At 42.7% G+C, this 19,868-nt stretch overlaps 1 long non-coding RNA gene across 1 annotated transcript; it reads right to left on the reverse strand.

Moving 5' to 3' along the window:
• Nucleotides 1–7,387: 7,387 nt before the first annotated feature.
• Nucleotides 7,388–14,517, reverse strand: LOC116068032. Its single transcript, XR_004109409.1, has 2 exons — nt 14,378–14,517; nt 7,388–8,190 (listed from the first exon to the last, which is right to left on the reverse strand). It is a non-coding gene; the product is annotated as an uncharacterized LOC116068032 (long non-coding RNA).
• Between the last annotated feature and the right edge of the window lie 5,351 nt (nt 14,518–19,868).

A 19,868-nucleotide genomic window follows, 5' to 3' on the forward strand; every position in this document is an offset into this window, starting at 1 on the left:
TTCCTCCTCCTCTTCCTTCTCCTCCTCCTCCTCCTCCTCAAGATCCTTCTCCCTCTCCCTCTGTTTCTCTTTTTTCTTAAGGTGATGTTTCATGTTGCCCAGGTTGGCCTCAGATTTATTCTATAGCTAGCCAACCTTGAAACTTGGTCTTCTTACTTCACCTTCCAGATGCTGGTGTGTACCACTAAGCCCATCTCTCCTTCTTTCCCTTTTCTTTCAGCAAGTCTTCTTACATACTCAGGCTGGCCTAGAACTCCCGATTCTTCTGCTTCAGCTTCCTTGACCACTGGCTTTACCTGTGTGTGCTACTATCCAACTCAGTTAAGGTGTTGTGTTTGCCCATGAAAGTGAAATAGGCCTGGTAAGATGATAGTTCAGCAGGTAAAGACGCTTGCCACAAAACCCGATGATCTGAATTCCATTTTTGGAACCCAAGTACTGGAAGGAGAAAATCAGCTCTACAAAGAGATTTTTTGGCCTCCCATTGTGTGCAATGCCATCTGCACTCACACATACATACATGCATACACATGCACACCATATATATATATATATATATATATATATATATATATATATATACACACACACACACACACACACACACACCATGTACACACGCACAGAGAAACACATGGACAGACAAACCACACGCAGACACACTCAGAAACACACACACAGACATACACACAGACACGTACATGGAGACACACAGAGATGTAGACACTCACAGACACACACAGACACACAGACATGGAAACACATAGACACACCACACACAGTCACACAGACACACACACATATAGGCACACCACATACAGATACACTGACACAGACACACATATACATCATGCACACATATGAACACAGACACATATACAGATAGACAGACAGACAGACACAAACATACACTCACACACACATACACCAATACATCAAAAATAAACATATCAAACCCTTTCCAGTGCTTATAGGATAACATCTGAATGCACACATGCAAAGCTCTCTGATAGCATTTTTCTTTAGCTCAGGTGCTCCCTGGGACACCCCTGTTGGGAGCCTGAGTCAAGAAGAATGTGAGTTCGCACATCAACCACAGGGCAAGAGCCTGCTCCCTAAAACTAAACAAAGATCAAAACCCAAACTCAAACTTTCCCTTCCTAAAAAACATACTATTTTTTAATAGGTCTGTTATTTTGAACCCAACTGACTGGTGCAAAGTGTGATTGGGCCATTTTCTTGAAGGGACTATATGCCACTTTTGGTTATCGTCAAGTAACCCCGATATCATAACTTCCGAAGCTCCCCTCGGTAGCTGGGGTTGAGAGGGGCGAGCGGTTTGGATGCCACACCAGTGTCAGGCTTAGCAGGGGAAGTGCAGGGCAGTTGGCTTTCCTCACAGTACTTAGCGTTTTACACGGCAGATGTTAGGAGGAAAGGGGCAGCAATAGCTTTGGGGAATCTTCTATAACTCCTGGCCCGGGAATGAGAAGCTCTTTACTGCGCTGATATCTCAGCTGCTCAAACCGCCTTTTCGAGGCTAGTTCAAGCTTGATTTTGATCAATTAAACTACCGGGAATGGAGACTTTTCCTTGAGCATAGACTTAAGCTTTCACCTTTAAAATTTAAACTCCTTCCCTCTGACATCAAAGAGAAGAAGTGCAGGCTTTTAGAATCTCATTTTTAATATACTGAAGCCCTAGGATAATATTTAGGAAAGGAGGAAGGGAAAATTGAAATAGTTAAAGTTTGGTTTTTATCTGCTATTTGATACTGAATGTACAATGTCATATTCTGTGAGAAAGATTTCTTTTTGAGCCAGGGACTCACTATGTATATGGCTCAAGCTGGCCTTCAACTCTGCTTCAGTATCTAAGGGATTACATGTGTGCGCCACCATGCCCAGCTTAGATACCATTTAAAAGAGTGTATGGATGAATTATTTTGTACAATTCTGATGAATTTTAGTAGGCTTTCTTGGTAATGTTTTGGAGTTATATATTTAAGTTTTTTTTTTTTTTTTTTTTAAATCTTTGTTCCCAACTGGAAAACAAATTGTTTAACAGGTATTTCCAGCAGAGGGCGCCATCTGACCATGGACAGGGTATCACTACTTGCCAGTATCCTGTAGCCCATTTTATCAATATACATAAAAAACTCAATGTTCAAATTAACTAGTTCAATAAGTAATTTAGCTCATTGATTTTTGGGCATATCCTAAGTGCCATTACAAGCTACGGATATTTTAAATGCCATTACCTAATAGAAGGAATGTTTTAAGCACCTTTTATTGATTTTATTACTGCTTTATTTTGCTGTCTTGGTTTAAAATCATTTTAACCACTCCGTAATCAAGAAGAAATATATCGTTGGTGAAATACGGTCAATTTCCTAAAAACCTTTGACATCATTAAATAAGGAATTACAGTTGTTAAATCATGTCAGGCAATAACGGAGGGACAGAGGAGATATAAAGTTTGGAGCAGCGGGCCAGCATACCGGTAAGCCCCACTGACCTTGTGCCTGCAGAGCCCACATGTACCAGTCACACCACGGGGTTGCTCATGGTTTTTACAAGCAGCCAGAAAGATTTAAAATCCCAGGTAGCTGGGACGTTGGAGGGATGGCAGCAGGACAGGATGATTCTGGACAATTATAGACTTTCTTAATGACCTCCTGTGATTCTCAGTTAAAATGATTCTCTATTTGGTAATCTCATTTGTTTTTCTTGCTAGACTCTAGCATGTTGATAATCTGAATAACATGGAAGTGATGTACTCATAAGCTTTTCTTCTCTTTTAACTGTTTCCTTCTTATTTTTTTAAAAAGATTTTATTTATTGTATATATATTAGTACACTGTAGCTGTCTTCAGACACACCAGAAAAAGATCCCATTACAGATGGTTGTGAGCCACCATGTGGTTGCTGGGATTTGAACTCAGGACCTCTGGAAGAGCAGTCAGTGCTCTTAACTGCTGAGCCATCTCTCCAGGCCAACTGTTTCTTTCTTATACTCATTTGATTTTATATTAGGGGTATTATGGAGCTGATCAGCAGGGAGAGAGGCAGGGAATATGGCTGGGAATATACTGCTTAATCAAAGAGGGGCAGATGCAGGTAGTGAGCACAGAGCCTTGTTCTAAGCCTGCTAATGAGTTGATTGCATTGACATTTGATATAATTTAACTGCAAATATCAATACTTGTATACGATTTAGAGCGTAGTTGTTGAACTGTGATTAGAAGTTGAAAATGATTCCTGGTAAGAGACCACCTGGCTGTAACCCAAGACCGGAGAACGCAGTTCCCCTCATTAAGTGGAATGGATCCAGAAAGTCAAGTGTTTTGATTATTAATAGAATCTCCCCCTTTTCTTTTAGCAAATGTTAGCTTCGAGAGGAAATTGATAATTATCCGAGGTCTGTTAAATGATCGTTTGGTGAGCTCATTTCATTCTTTCAAATGAGCTCGTATCTCTAGTTGTGGCAATCATTCACTGGCCAGGAGAGAAAACTAGCTCAAACGCTGGTGGGTGTCACTTACGTTGTGTCAGTGTGGTTCAGTGCGCCCGGGAAGAATTTATCCGTTGGAGGCTGCAAGCCAGATTTGGCTGAAATTTGCATGTTTAGCCTATATTAACTCGTAAATTGGATAAATATATTATGCTAAACTGCATTGAGTAAATATTGAGTATGCAAATCATTCTTGTAGGTGTCTCAAATATAGAGAATATCAAGTCTAGATTCTTCTCTGTAAAAGTAATGGGCACAGCTTCTGCCCTGTGGGAAGGCTGGAGTAGGGATGGGACAGGGAAATGCCAGGCAAGGGAATGGGGAGGTGGCTTCAGTAAAGAGTCTTAGAAGTCAGTCGATGGCATTCGATAGACCAGCAACACAAGCAGCACTATGTGCTTATGGGGAAATCAAAGGAAACAGCTCAAAAATAAAATCTTATTTGATCTGTTTCTTTCATTTTCATTTTTGTTATGAAGTATTTAATACACCATAAAACATGTATGTGTAAGATCAAGTGAGATGCAGAATCTTACAAACCCCTCTGAACACCCCGTGCCTCACCGCTCCCCTGCTCACCGAATACTTCAAATTAATTAATATTATTTCACCCAGGTGCAAAATATCGGAAATTCTGGATTGGTCAAGATCCACAACTTTTGATTCTTACTTTTGGTTGGACCCATGAGAAATGAAATGAAGAAATATGTTATGCTTGCTTAGTATGCTATGATTACATAGAGTGTGTGTGTGTGTGTATATGTGTGTGAGTATACATGTGTGCATACGCATGCACTCCAAAGGGCAGGGGTCAGAAGCAAAGGGAGTTCCAAAGAATCCAAGTCGAAACAACCTAAATAAATGAAGTAGTTCAACTTACTCATATTTATTTTATTTGTTTGTTTTTAAATTATGCACGTGCTTGTGTCTGTATGGGTTTATGTACTCCATATGTGTGAGAGTTCCCATAGAGGCCAGAGGATATTGGATATCCTGGATCTGGAGTTACACCTGGTTGTGAACCACCTGATGTGGCTACTGGGAACTGAACCTGGGTCCCTTGCAGGAGCAGTAAGTGCACTTAACTGCTAAGCCATCCCTTCAGGCCACTGCTTGCCCGATTTTTCTTCCTTTGCTCCATATACCCAGAATGGGTAATTCTGACACATCATTGCTGAGCCACATGTTTGGCTCTGGGGAGTCAGTCACAGTTTTCATGCATAAAGTCTCCCATGTCTCATGAGATTCTTTTTTATTTATTTATTTATTTATTTATTTATTTTGTTTTTTTCGAGACAGGGTTTCTCTGTATAGCCCTGGCTATCCTGGAACTCACTCTGTAGACTAGGCTGGCCTTGAACTCAGAAATCTGCCTGCTTCTGCCTCCCAAGTGCTGGTCTTTTATTTTTTTTTTAAAGATTAATTTTTATTTAATGTATGTGAGTACACTGTAGTTGTCTTCAGACACACCAGAAGAGGGTATCTGAACCCATTACAGATGGTTGTGAGTTACTATGTGGTTGCTGGGAATTGAACTCAGGACCTCTGGAAGAGCAGCCAGTGCTCTTAACTGCTGAGCCATCTCTCCAGCCCTAGAGATTCTTATCTCCTAAGCTGAGCAATGAATATTTTCAGATTTGCTTTCTAATTAGGCTGTTGATGCTGCTCTCCCTTCCCCACCTTTCCCGTGACTTTCCAAAGATCTCCAGTGGTATTTTCGGTTATAGGCGGTGGCAGCTTAAAGGAGAGGCACTGTGGGGTGCACAGCTCCGTGGGCCAATGTTGGGGTGCTGTCTCAGGCACACGCTTAGCTTTTCTATCTAGTCTTAGACTTATAAACTATACCCTGGTTACTTTCGTCATAAGAATGACTTGATGTTCACTAACAAAAACTAAAACTGTGTAACCTTCCAACTCCCATGGAAAGAAAAAGTTACTTTCCCCAGCGTGGCTTCGCTTCAGTATGAGGAGCCTGCGGCAGGGATGGGGACCACTGCTGCTATTTCCCTCGGTCCACTGGCGCTTCTCTTCCCTAACTATATCATCCTTATGGTGGGAGCTTCCAGGAGGGATGGAGAAAAGGCAAGGGATAGGAAGGGCTTCCTTGATGAGCCCTGACCTGACTTGCATGCAATGCCACCTGGGCTTTGCAGACGCCCAACACGACCCTCCACAGGGAACTGCGACTGCTGTCACATGCTGTTTTTTCTGGTTGCATTTCATGGTCCATCTCTCCCTACCCTGACTCTTTGGGATAGGGGTCTCTTTTAAAATGTCTCCTGGCTATATTTCTTTAACATCAGGACCACTCACCCAACTGTGAGGACTAAATGAGATAATATACGTAAACCACTCTTCCTGGCCTGTGTTTGAACAAGTCAAGGGTTGATGTAATCTATAGGCTCCTCTACAAATGCTTCATAAACCTTATCATGCGTAGTACCTATGAGATGGGTTTCAAGAGACTCTGATATGTCATTTGCAATGTTGCCAAGAAAGAGGGTACTGAAGCGGAGATTCGTGCTCAGCCCCTCCCAGGGCTAGTCTCTTGTTTTTTTTTCGGAAGATTTGTTTCATTTTAAAGTGTGTGTGTGTGTGTGTTTGCAAAGTGGGTTCTCTCGGGAGGCCAGAGGCAGGTGCTAGGTCCCCTGGAGCTGGAGTTACAGGCACTTGGAGCCACCGGATGTGAATGCTGATAACTGCCTTTGGGTCCCCTTGACAAAGCAGAGCTTGCTCAAAGCAGAGCTGCCAAGCTAACCAGTCCTCCAGCTCCTTCTGGTCCTTTTTGACTGTGGGTTCTAAATCCAGTGCTTACCCATTTGCTTTTGTTTGCTCTCAGGTTTTTTTTTTTTTTTAATTAAAAACTTTTTTTTTTTTTTGAGATAGGTTCTCATTATGTAGCCCATTCACTATGTCGCTTAGGTGGGACTGTGGACTTTTGATCCTCCTGCCTCTAGGCTTTTCAAATTCTCGGATTACAGCTGGGTGCAACCCCACTTGCCTTTCTCAGGTTCTTGACTGTCAAGTGTGCTGTCTATGAATGGGGTGGGGTGGGGGGTGTGTGGACATTTCACCTGACTGCACCCATAAGGTAGACCTGATATTGTCCTTACATGCTTTGCTTCGTCTGAGACCCTGGCACGTTTTTATTAATGGGCTCCACTAGAGAGTCAAGGACATTCCTGGCAATAATTCAGGTTGAGAGTGGCTCTTGCTGTTATGGGAATATCTGGCGTGCATGGCACACATGCTGGTCTGGAACTCAGGTGGCCAGTCACCTCTGTACTGAAGGTAGAGATGGTTGGATGACAAGCATCGACACTGACTTGAGCTGCTGGGGCTCCTGTCCTGTCGACAGCCTCAGGGACTCTAGTCACAGTCTTCTGAGGTCAGAAATCTCCATAAAGAGGTCTAGAAGACTATGGCTACTTGTTCATTCTTATTCACATTAGATGATGAGTTAAGGAAAATGGATTTGGAAAGCATTGCTCAGAGTTAGTACTAGAAAGAGAAAAAAACCAAACTGGAATGTTAGGCATAATTCACTCTTGACTCTCTAGTGGAGTCCATTAATAAAAACGTGCCAGGGTCTCCGATGAAGCAAGGCATGTAAGGACACTATCAGGTCTACCTAAGTGTTTCAGTAAAATGCCAGCTAATTAAGATCCCATTGTCAAAGTGGGGATATGGAGATGTGTTGCTATGAAAGGTGGCTTCTACATGCATGTATGCATGGTATGCACACATGCACCTGCGTATATGCACATGGATGTGTACACACATACATACCCCCCCATACCCCTCAGTAAAGTTAGCAAGTGTCTTGCCCCTGTAACCTGATGTTTAACAAGAAGCCAACTCAGCCCCAGGTAGAAAATATGAATTATCAGATTTTTATTTGTTCCCGTTGCTTGTTCGGAAGCATCACAGAACCCAGATGGTGAGCTTCCTAGTTTCTACTGTTCAGACAGTTACTCAGCTGTATACATGGGTTCCAAGCTCCTCAGTTCTCTGCCACGGAAAAATGCATTCAAAAATCATATGTCTTTGCACTGTAAAGTGAGTGCGGTCTTTTGAGAAGAATGAGTCTGATCCTGTTTGGGGCTCCACAGGGGACTTGGTGATAATCAGGGAAAGACATGGCTTGCCTTTTGTGTCTCAGCTTTGTCCTTAGAATCTCTCAGATAATGGAATCTGCCCTTTAGGAGTCTGAGGCTTGCTGGGGGCAGGTATCCGGAGCACCACGGATAACGGGGCCACTCAGAGAGGAAGTACCCACTCCACTCCCTTTACTGTCAATTATGCTCTGAAATATGTTTTCAGAATTCCAGCACCCGGGACTTGAGACTGAGATGGCAGCTGATCAATTCAGCAGGATTTAGAGTTGTCTATCTAGACACTGGACCCAAAGTTTGCTTTGGCTAGATGAGGTAAAGGTACAATTATGTCCAGGCACATACTAATAAATCTCCCGTCACAACCTCTCTTCCATGTGTCTTTTCTGGTATTTAGCTGAAGTTCCAGATTATGCAATCTACAAGTTTGTCATTTCGGTGGCACCAGCAACACCCCAAGCATAGGGAGCCGTTTAAACTTGAATTTGTTTGTATTTTTCCAACGTGTGTGTCTGGAAGGGTTTCTTTCTTTCTTTTTTTCTCCTCCCCTAAGTACAAAAATCTGAAGAAAAAAAAAAAAGGAGACCTGTGGTTAAAAGCTTGGAAAGGCTGTGCATGCTGCTTTTTGTACACCTTGAAGACTAGCAAAATCTTTAATATGAGACTTTATTTGTACAAAGCCAAACTTCAAAACCACTCAAAAGCTTTTCTTATTAACTGCTGTCAGTCCTGTGATTTACAGAGGCAATAAAGAACTGGAGGGGGGTACATTTATCACACAGTTCCACACCAGAAGCCATTTTGTCCGGCGGTTAAAGGCGAGCGATGAAATGAATTCTTTTGTTCTAAAGCAACACACATATCCCTCGTTCCCTATTCTCCCGGTTGGACACACCAGGCGACACTGGTGGCAGGTCACTACCCCATTCCTGCTTCATGATAAACTGTGACCATGAAAATGTTGAGGGAACACTTAGAATACTTAGCTAGGAATAGCAATTATGAGATTTACCTGGCAATATAGTTATAACTTTAACTCTTGGTTTACTTTGAATAATGTGTGTGTGTGTACTCGCGAATGCATGCTTACACACTCATGCACATAGACATGCATGGGCATGCATCTGTGTCTTCTGTCTTCCATCATGGATGATTCCCTTAAATAATGTGGGTTTTCTTTTGCCCAGCAATTATCCTAGAATTTGGATTTTGAAGTTTGTCTAAGTTTTGATGTCGGAAAGTGCCAGTTTCAGGACACTGTCTTTTAATTCACTTCGTATTGGATGTTGACTTTGTGTTTTGTGTTCTGAGAAGACAGGGATGATCCATGAGAGGGGAGAGATTTTTCAGCCGCTTTCTGAGCTTTGATTGCACGCTAGTGTGCTTCTCAAGTGAACTGGTCAGACGTTGAGCTAAGGTGTACGTAAAGGCTATGATAGTTTTGCTGTTTGAGAGACTTAAAAATAGGGCAGTTTTGAATATCCTATAATTGAGCACACCCATCACCTGATAGTATTTGTTAAGCTTCCACTTGTGGATAGCTGTGAGCTGGGCACAAAGATTACCAGGGAAAATGACAATAATTTGGAACTAGACACTGTGGTCATTGTGGTAATATGTATGGCAATGTTAAAACAGGAACGTTATTCCTAACCGAGCCAGTTACATGGTTGATTCATTCTCAAAAAACGAAGAGGGCCAAATAAGAGACCTTTCAATATTTGGTAATTCCACAACAATTAGCTATGCTTCTTAATTGCAATGCTAATGAAAAATAATATGGGTGTGTGTTTGTGTGTCAGGCTGGAGAGATGGCTCTGCAGTTAAGCGCACTCGCTGTTCCTGCAGAAGACTTGAGTCTAGTTCTCAGCACCCACACAGAGCAGTTTACAACCAGCTCCTGGACATTTAGTGCCCTCTTCTGGCCTTCATGGATACTTACACTCACATGGACATACCCATACACAGGAAAAAACACAGACATGCATGATTAAAAAGTAAAATTACTATTTTTAAATGTATTTAAACCTTTATTTTATTTTTATTTTTATTGGAGAGAGGGTTTCTCTACATAGCCCTGGCTGTTCTGGAACTTACTATGTAGACCAGGCTGGTCAAACTCAAAGAGATCTATATCTTCCTTGCAAAATCAAAGACATGCACCCCTATACCTGTCTTATTTTTGTTTTTGTTTTTTTTGTTTTTCGAGACAGGGTTTCTCTGTGTAACCCTGGCTGTCCTGGAACTCACTCTGTAGACCAGGCTGGCCTCGAACTCAGAAATCTGCCTGCTTCTGCCTCCCAAGTTCTGGGATTAAAGGCGTGCACCTCCACAGCCCGGCTTAAGTTTTTTTTTTTTAAATATTTAAATTGTATTCTTTCTCTTCCCTTAACTCCTCCCAGATCCTCTGTTACCCTTCCAACTTTATGATCTCTCAAACAAAAAGCACAGACACATACGGATATACATGATTAAAAAAAATAAAATTACCTTTTTTTTTTTTTTTAAAAAATTACCTTTTTTTAAAGAGAGAAAAATATTATGCTAGTAAGGCAGTAGTACTGAGGCAGAAACCACAAAAAGATCCAGGGAGGAAAATTTCAGGTCAGATGCTTTTGTTAGCCCATTCGTACAAAGTTTGAGCTGGGAAGGACTTTGCAGTGGAATTCTGTAGGAGTTTCATATAACCCTTCGTCCTCTTCGATGTATAATTTAGTGGTTAAAGCGATTCTTGCTTCTGTCACTATCGGTTGCTTTCACGGGAAGGGGAAATAGGTCCTTCTGTCAGTAATTTGGTACAAGTGCTGAAAAGCCCATTATCTCTGTAGGAGAGAAAGCAAGCTGCCCCTGGCGTGTGAGGACGTGGCAGGCTTGGCAGTGTCTTGGCGGGCTTGAGCTGCAGCTGGGGCTTTGGGTGTGCTGAGCACCAGCCTTTCTTGTTCAGCTCACCTCAGTTTTTCAGATTGGAATAGGTATTTTCCATCCCTACCTTTGACTGGTTTCCTTCTTTATTTCTTTGCTTCTTTGTTTCTCAAGAGGCTAGAGACAATTGTGGGTGTGGTTCCTCAGGAGTCCGTCACTTTTAATTTTTAAAGATTAAATTACTTTATTTGAGCAGACGGGGCCCCAGGACTAGCCTAACCAAGGGACAAGCAGGCCAGTGCTCCAAAGTTAGGTAGGCTAGGCGCCCCCCCCCCCCCCCCCCCCCCCCCCCCCCCCACCGATCTGCCTAGTTTTCTTTCCACAGTGCTACAATTTCCAACATGTGCCACCACACCCTCCCTGATTTTAAAAGAAAGTTATTGCTATAGAAAATGTGGGCTGGAGGATTGGAGTGATGGGTCACTGGGCCAGGGCACTTGCAGCCAAGCATAACAATGTGAGTGCAATGCTTGGTTCCCAAATGGGAAGAGGACAGAATGGACTTTAGGTCTTCTGACCTCCATGTTTGCTTGTGGTATTCATGTGTGTCTACACTCACCACTGATGAATAAAATCACAAAAGAAAAAGAAGGAGAAGGAGAAGGAAGAGGAGGAGGAGGAAGAGGAGGAAGAGGAGGAGGAGGAGGAAGAAGAGAAAGAGGAGGAGGAGGAAAATGAGGAGGAAGAGGAGGAGAAGGAGGAGGAGGAAAATGAGGAGGAGGAGGAGGAGGAAAAAGAGGAGGAGGAGGAAGATGAGGAGGAGGAGGAAGATGATGAGAAGGAGGAAGATGAGGAGGAGGAGGAGGAGGAGGAGAAGGAGAAGGAGGTAGGATATGGAGAAGGAAATAAGCCAAATCCCCAAACCAAATCAGTCATCTGTATAAAGAAATCATGCCCTTTTGTGTATTTGAGAAAAGAACTGCGTTTGCTTAGTGGGAAATTTGGTGTGTGTTTATGTGTTGTGTGTGTACTGTATGAATGTTTTGTATGTGTTTAGTGTGAATATGTGTGTTGTGTTGGAGTGTGTGTTTTGTGGGAGTATATGTGTTGTGTGAGTCTGTGTGTGTTGTGTGAGTGTGTGAGTATGTAGTATGTGCATGTGTGTCTGGTGTGCATGTGAGTGTATGTGTGTGTATGAATGTGTATCTGGTGTGAATATATGTGTGTATGTGTGAGTGTGTGTTGTGAGTGTGTGAATGTACGTGTGTGTGTGTGTGTGTGTGTGTGTGTGTGTGTGTATGTGAGTTTGTGTGTGTTTCTCTTTGGGGATGAGGACTCACTTTGCTCCTAGGCCCAAAGGATCTCCTGTCAGCCTCCACAGCCTCCAGAACTACAAGTTCATGCCACACAGTACCCAATGCTAATGGTGGAAGGCTGCACTCTATTTCTTATGATGTGTTTCTGTAAGCAGTAGGTTGTTCTAGGCCATTTTCAGCATGAGGTTCGAATCAGAGTTATGGATAAGCAGGAGGCACAGACCCTTTGCCTGCGGCTGGTGGCCAGCTGGCACTTGCTTGTTTGTCCCAAAACTCTGAGAATTGGAAAGTTCCCGGTTGTCTGTTATAAATTGAGGCCAAGATCAGAAAAAGAATTATCCATTATTTAAGGCTTTGGATACTAAACCAAGGAGATGGGGGATTTGGGAACTCTGAGAGAAGGGGACAGGAACATCTTATGACGGGGGACTTAAACACCCACCCTCCCGTGCCAAATCAGCACTGCTGGCAATTTTTGCCTTTTCTCTGCATTGTCCCTTTTTGAAGAATGGAATATTAAAAAGCATTTTGTTTTCACTAGTCTTTTGAATTTGTTATCTTATTTCAAACCATATAAGATTTCCTTAACCAAATGAAGTGAGTGGCTGACAGGTAGTTGAGGACTTGTCCTTAGCAGCCAGAGCACCCAGAAGTCTGAAGTCTGGGCTGATGTGACTGTCTGGCCACCTTTAGAGAAATCCCATCATAACCATTTGCTATGATTTGAACTTCATGCTTCGCTGTTGGAAAGAAAAACCTTTACAGAGACTTGCTTTTTATATGACTTTGAAAGGAGTTACATTTTATTTCTGACACTTATTGTACTATAAAGTCTCTAGTCTCTGATATTTAAGGTGGAGACTTTTAACTTTCTCTCTTTAAACACACGCACACATACACACACACATACACACACACACACACACACACAACAGAACTCGCGGGGCTTTTTAGTACAAGGGCTTCTCAAATAATCCTAACGCTTTGAAAAATGAAATGCTTTATTTTATGAAGCAGTTTTGGGGTCAACTTTTCCCCCCTAAAACGTGTGCTTTTATGTCGGGCAGTTTAAAGAGCGACTGCTAACTGGAACCAACCGTCAATGAAGTTGCGTCAAGTTGTGTTTCCTATTACTCTTGTATCTTTCCTATTAGTCACTTATGAAAGGGCACAAGGACATCTAACAGCGCCCCAAACAAGAATGGAGAAAACAGATGTTGAACCCCTCTCCCGCTCAATCGTTTGCTGTTATTCTTTTTTTTTTGTTGTTGTTGTTGTTAAAAAGCTCAGTGATTATTAGTGGATTATGGAATAAACTTTGCTCATCTGGCTTATCACAACCCCGTTAGTAGCAGCTCGTAGTGGAAAATGACTGTTTGACTAGAATTTCAGAGAATACAGAAAAGGAGTAACTGTCTATGCTTGGAAGCACCAGGAGGTGGGCACTTCAGCATTTGGGATGGTTTGGAGAGTGGGAGCCTCTGAGGCTGTGTTTATTATGTTGTCTTGGTGAGGAGTGAATGAAAAAACAAGGCTAGTCCTTGGATCCCTGTGACTTATCTTTACAAAAGTTCCATGTTCACTTAAGTAAAGATCTTTGGGTAGGATGGAGCTGGGGAAGGTGTCGAGAAACCCTACCAACTTAATTTTTCCAATAAATGTAGCTAAGAGCCTGTGGGCTCCCATGACACCACATAGAATTATTATTAATGTGTGCCTGCTCTGAGGGCAGTATTTGCTGTGTGGAACAGTCACCCTAGCCTCTGGAATTTCAGGAGAGTGGGAGGGAAATGAGAGGCAGATTAATGAGCAACAGCCAAATACAATGTGTGGTGTGACGGGCACAGCATTTTTATTGTGACTTGGGCACAGGAATGGACAAAGAGGCTGCTATTTAGGGTCAGGTCATACATGGAGTTGGGGATGTCATTCAAGAAGGTTTTTGTTGTTGTTTGTGCTTGCGTGTGTGCGCTCACGTGCACACACACACACACACACACACACACACACACACACACACTTGCAATTGATGGCTTTGGTTATGGCCACAAAAAGTGTGCTTAAGATTTTGCTTTTATCTGGGATGCTCCATTTCCCAGTCTTCTCCCGAGGATGCTGTGTGGTGGATTTGAAGGCAGGGATGTGCTCCTTGAAGGGTTGTACTTGTTGCAATTGAAACCAGATATTGGGCACAATATTGCTCATTAGCGCTTGCAAACTTTAACGATTAGTAGTTCTGCTTTGAAGCCCATTGTTATGAATAGAGGCTTTTTAGTTATGTTCCTTTTAGTTATGTTCCTTTTGGTGTGTGCGCATGCATGTTCATGTATGTGTGTGTGTGTGTGTGTGTGTGTGCGTATGTGTGAGTGTGTTGCATGTGCGCTTGTGTAGAGGCCATCATTTGATGTTAGGTGTCTTTCTTGATTGCTTGACTCCTTATACTCTGGGACAGGGTCTCCCACTAGCACCCAGAATTCCCTGGCTCGGCTAGCCAGGCTGGCCACCTTGGTCTGGGGATCGGCAGTTTCCGTCTTTCTCGGGCTGAGATTACGGGCTGGCTGCCTGGTTTACCTGCTTTCCTGTTGTGGTTTCTGGGAAGCTGAGCTCTGGTCCTCGCACAGCAAGTGTGTTACCTGCTGAGTCACATTTTAGATTATTTTGAAGTCGATATTCCTCAGGTCTTCACCCCCAGATTTCTATCCAGCAGTCCATCTACCCCGTTCCTCTTCCTGTATACGTCATTTCCTAGGCTTGCAATGGTCATGCTCCATTGGTGTACTCTAGCTTGCCTTGCACCTAGGCTGATGCTGTCTGTGTGAAGTGCCAGCATTCACCACCCCTAAAGTTCAGGCCATATTTCATCATTTCAGACAGTGGGCCCCAAGGACCCATCTCTCAGTCCACAGAGTAGGTTACTCTCTTTCTTCCTCTGCTATTGCAGGTGATGGCTTGGGAACGAATGGCTCTCATTCCAGAGATGGTGAGCCCTGGAACTTGGGAGCAGTATCACTCTTGTCTTTTCACCTCAAAAAGGTTCTGGCATAGCCCCTAATGTGGTTATGAGTTGTACCTTAATTTTTAGTGACCAGAGTTCAACTGCAGGTGACTGCTGCTGATTCTTCAGAAAAAAAAAAGCTTTTTTTTTTTTTTTTTTTTTTTAATCTGTGGGTGACAACCCCACATGAATATGAGGGTCCTAGAAAATCGATGGCAAAAGATTTCTGAACATGAGACCAAAAATTAATTAAGAATGAAACCCAGGGCTGGAAAGATGGCTCAGGGATTGGTTTTGCTCCCTGTATCCATGTCAGGCATTCTAGACATCTGTAACTCCAGCTTCAAGAGATCTGGCATCAACTTCTGGCTTCTATATGTTCCTGTGCCTGCGCGCGCACACACACAATATACATATATATATTTTCACACAAATACACACACCATACACATAATTAAATATGAGATCAGTCTTTCAAAATGAACTGCGTAATGAATCTGAGTTGTTTCTGGAATGCTTGCCACGTCCTACCACACGACTTTACTGAAGCCACCAAGCATTGCCTGTGGTGCCTTGGCTCAGATTCCAGATGTCACATGTCACAAACTGCGGTGTTTTTTACAGTACACACACACAGTTTCCTGCTCTTACAGAAACATAATGGTTTAACTATGGAGTCCAGAGTCTTACTCCTTTTCTGCCACCATCTCTCAGCGCGTATCAAGTCCTTGTGTCATTGGACTGCAGCATAGGAGACGAAGCAATCCCATCCTGTCTCACTTTATCTTTAATAAATGGTAAAATCACGTGTGAATCAGAGTTGTTTTGAAATAAATTCATGCTTTATTACCAGTGAAATGTTTGATCTTCAGGCTTACATTACAGACCTATATGCCAGGGTCATAAAACATTTTCCCAGCACATAGGAGTTGGGAGTAGAAAAGCTTGAGATGCCCTGTCTTAGAATAGGAGAACCCACAAACTATTATTAACAATTTAAATTTTGGATGATCTTTCCCCATTCGCTTATCCTCTGTCTCCATGTTCCCACCCCTAACCCTTCCCCACCCCTGCATTCTCCTTATTACTTCTATATCACATCTGTTTCACTACTCTCCCCCCACCCTGCATCAAAGCCCCCTTTCCCCTTCTCCTGTGCCTCTTTCTACTTTTCTGGTCTTTTCATACTTAAGTCCCACACAAATAATATATTTTATACAAATATATAAAAGTTAGAAGCTAGGATTTGTCTGTGAGCAAACATACAAACTTTCTCTTTCTGAACCAGGGCTAGCTAACTTAATGGAATATTTTCCAGTTCCCTTCATTTTCCTGCAAGGTTCTTTCTTTTCTTTCTTTCTTTCTTTTTTTTTTTTAAGATTTATTTACTTATTTTTTATGTATATGATATACATTGTTGCTGTACAAATAATTGTGAGCTTTCATTTGGTTGTTGGGAATTGACTTTTAGGACCTCTGCTCGCTCTGGTCAACCTTGCTCGCTCTGGTCTGCTCGCTCTGGCCCAAAGATTTATTTATTATTAGAAATAAGTACACTGTAGCTGTCTTCAGACGCACCAGAAGAGGGTGTCAGATCTCATTATGGGTGGTTGTGAGCCACCATGTTGTTGCTGGGATTTGAACTCAGGACCTTTGGAAGAGCAGTCAGTGCTCTTAACTGCTGAGCCATCTCACTAGCCATCTCCCTGCAAGTTTCTTAAATAATCGTTTTGTATTTCCTTTTTTTCCAAGCAAGTTCTATTTATTTTATTTTTTTATTAGATATTTTCTTTATTTACATTTCAAATGCTATCCCCTTTCCTGGTTTCCCCTCAGAAAATCCCCTATCCCCTCTCATCTCCCCCTCTCACCAACCCACCCATTCTTGCTTCCTGGTCCTGGCATTCCTCTACACTGGGGCATAGAACCTTCACAGGATGAAGAGCCTCTCCTCCCATTGATGACCCACTAGGCCATTCTCTGTCACATATGCTTCTGGAGCCATAAGTCCCATCATGTATACTCTTTGGTTAGTGGTTTAGTCCCTGGGAGGTCTGAGGGTACTAGTTAGTTCATATTGTTGTTCCTCCTAAGGGGCTGTAAACCCCTTCAGCTCCTTGGGTCCTTTCTCTAGCTCCTTCATTGGGGATCCTGTGCTCAGTCCAATGGTTGGCTGTGAGCCTCTACTGTATTAGTCAGGCACTGGCAGAGCCTCTCAAGAGACAGCTATATTAGGCTCCTGTCAGCTTCCTTTTCTTTTTTAAGGCTAGGTTTCTTTGTATATCCTCGGCTATCCTAGAACTCTCTCTGTAGACTAGGCTGGTCTCAAACTCACAGAGATGCCTTGTTTTGCCTCCAGAGTGCTGGGATTCAAAGTATGCAGCACCATACCTGTCAAAGCCTCCTTGTTTCTAACCCCACCATCTCTAGGCATCTGACACAGATTATATGAGCTTTCTCAGGCTTTGTTTTCTATTTATAAGATGGGGACAGCAGGGACATCTGCCACAGAGAACTTCTTTGAGGATTAAATGAATTAGGATCTGTTGAACTTTTCTCGAAGAAGTTGTATAGAAAAGATCTCAACAACTATTATGCTGTACATTAGCACAGCATTGGGTTCTTACTCAATCATTCTGCCTTCACGAAGCTACAGAAGAATAGAAAACAGTTGGTAGAGTGCTCTCCTGGCGTGCACGAAGCCTTCGGCTAAATTCTCAATGGTGCATAACACAGGATGTGATGATGTATGCCTGTAATCTCAGCATTCGGATTCTGTGTTAGGGTCCAATAATCACTGAAGGAAGACCCCAGACTCAAAGAGTATTCAAAGGCAAGGCGTGTTTATACTGCAGAAATTACCAGCATGCAGGGGGTCAACCATTCATCAAAATGATGCCCCTAGACAAAGGTGTACAAGCCTTTTTACAGGAAACTAGATGAATTTTAGCAAAAGTTAGGTAATCTAAACTTCATTGGTGGGGGCTGGGGAAGTTACATGGGTCAGTTTCTGATTGGCTGCTATGTTAGTTTCACTCTATTTGGTGAGGCCTTGGGGAAATCCCAGGAACCGACTCAGCTCCAGTCTCATCTCCTCCGGCCAGAGGTCCCAGGAACTGACTCAGCTCTGAGCTTATCCTCCCTTTGCCAAGACCATCAGAGATTAGCACCCCATTGTCAGTAGCTCCCTCTGAGGGGCCCAATCTGCTTCCCTCGAAAACTGAAACTTTTCCACTCCCAAGGTTTTTATTTTTATTTAGGGGACCTCTCAGCTGGAGGCTGAGCAGGAGGATAAGAAGTTCAAGAGCATTCTCAACTACATAGTATGTTGGAGGCCAGCTTAGACATTATGAGGTCCTGACTAAAAAAAAAAATATTAATAAAAAACTCCCCACAAAACAAAACAAAAATGCAACAGATCAAACTAAACCAAATAACCAGCTTACCAACCGAACAAGCCAGGAAAATATTTATCTGAAAAAAGTTTTGTCTTTTTTTTGTTTTTGTGTTCTCTGGGGAGATCTGACGATCATTTTTCAATGATCTAATGATCATTATTATGTGCATAATCTCTCTCTGTATCTCTGTCCTTTCTCTCCCTTCTCCCATGTGTGTATGTGTGAGTGTGGTGTGCATATACTTGTGCTGAGGTCAGAGGACAACTGTATGGTGTTGGTCCTCTCCCCCAACCTCTACATGGGGGAGAGATTGAACTCAGGTTGCTGGGCTCATTAAGTCATTCTGCTGGCCCAGAAAGGTGCTCATTTCTGATGGATTAGGCTCACCATAAAACATGAAGGCAAGGGGGAGATGTGAAGTGGGCAGTGCACAGCATGGTACTGCCAGGACTAAGCTGTCTTTAGGCGTGACAGGATCCACAGGTGCAGATGAGATCACCTCAGGGCACTGGTTCTCAACTTTCCTAATGCTGTGATCCTTTAATACAGTTCTTCATGCTGTGGTGTGACCCTCAACCATAAAATTATTTTCATCACTACTTCATGTATTGTAATTTTGCTACTGTTATGAGTCATAATGTAAATATCAGTGTTTCTTGATGGTTTTCAGTGATCCCTGTGAAAGTGTCATTGAACCCCAAAAGGACTTTTGAGGAGGCCTTACGGGAATGTTCAAGATGGAAAGTCCTCTTCATAGGTAGCTTTACTTAGAATTTGATACATAGGTGCTGCATTTACATATTTTGTATTCTCTCCTCTTTCTCCTCTAAGTCTTTCCCAGTACCCCTACTCCCTATCAGATTATTGACCACTTTTTACACTCATATACAATCCAAACCTACTGAGTCTGTCTATTGTTGCCTGTACCTGTATGTGTTTGGGGCTAACCATTTGAGATTGGGGGCTGGTTTCTGGAAAAGAACAATTTCCCCCTCGGTAGCCATTCATTGCCTATAGCTCTTCCTCTAGGGTGGGGCCTTGAGAGACCTCCCCTCTCCACTTTGGCACATCAACTTTGAAGATGCCTGGGACATTAGAATGGGTTAGAGAACTAGAGGGAGATGAGTCAGCAGATAGCATTCCTGTAAGACTTGAAAGCCTACTGTGGGTCAGGGAGGTAGCAAGGCACCTGAAAAACTGAGTTAGATTCCTGGGTCCCATAGGGTGGAAAGAGAGAATTGACTCCCAAAGCTTGTCCTCAGATCTCCACACACAGGCATAGGAGTGGCTCCCCCTAAAAAACTAAACAACCCCCTCAAACTCCAACCAACCACCACCACCACCAACAACCCCACCAACCAAAACCACTAAATCAAGAAGTGAGAGAGGAAGCCTACTAAACTCCAGAGTTCTAAACTCTTACTCATTCCTTTGGTTTCCCAGCAGCACTTAGGTAGATAGTCTGTGTGCCCATCTTTCAGGCGTGAACACTAGTGCATGGAGAAGCAACATTACAAAGCCAGTGATCAATAAAGGCAGAGAATATGAGCAAAGATAGGAGTTCAAGATGAGGCAGTGTCTTCATTGATATTTGGACTGCTAATGTCTCTGCTTTTATTTATTTATGTATTTATTATCTATCTATCATCTATCTAAATATCTATTTATC

The sequence above is a fragment of the Mastomys coucha genome, unplaced genomic scaffold, assembly GCF_008632895.1.
Source record: "Mastomys coucha isolate ucsf_1 unplaced genomic scaffold, UCSF_Mcou_1 pScaffold22, whole genome shotgun sequence".
In the NCBI taxonomy this organism is placed as follows: domain Eukaryota; kingdom Metazoa; phylum Chordata; class Mammalia; order Rodentia; family Muridae; genus Mastomys; species Mastomys coucha.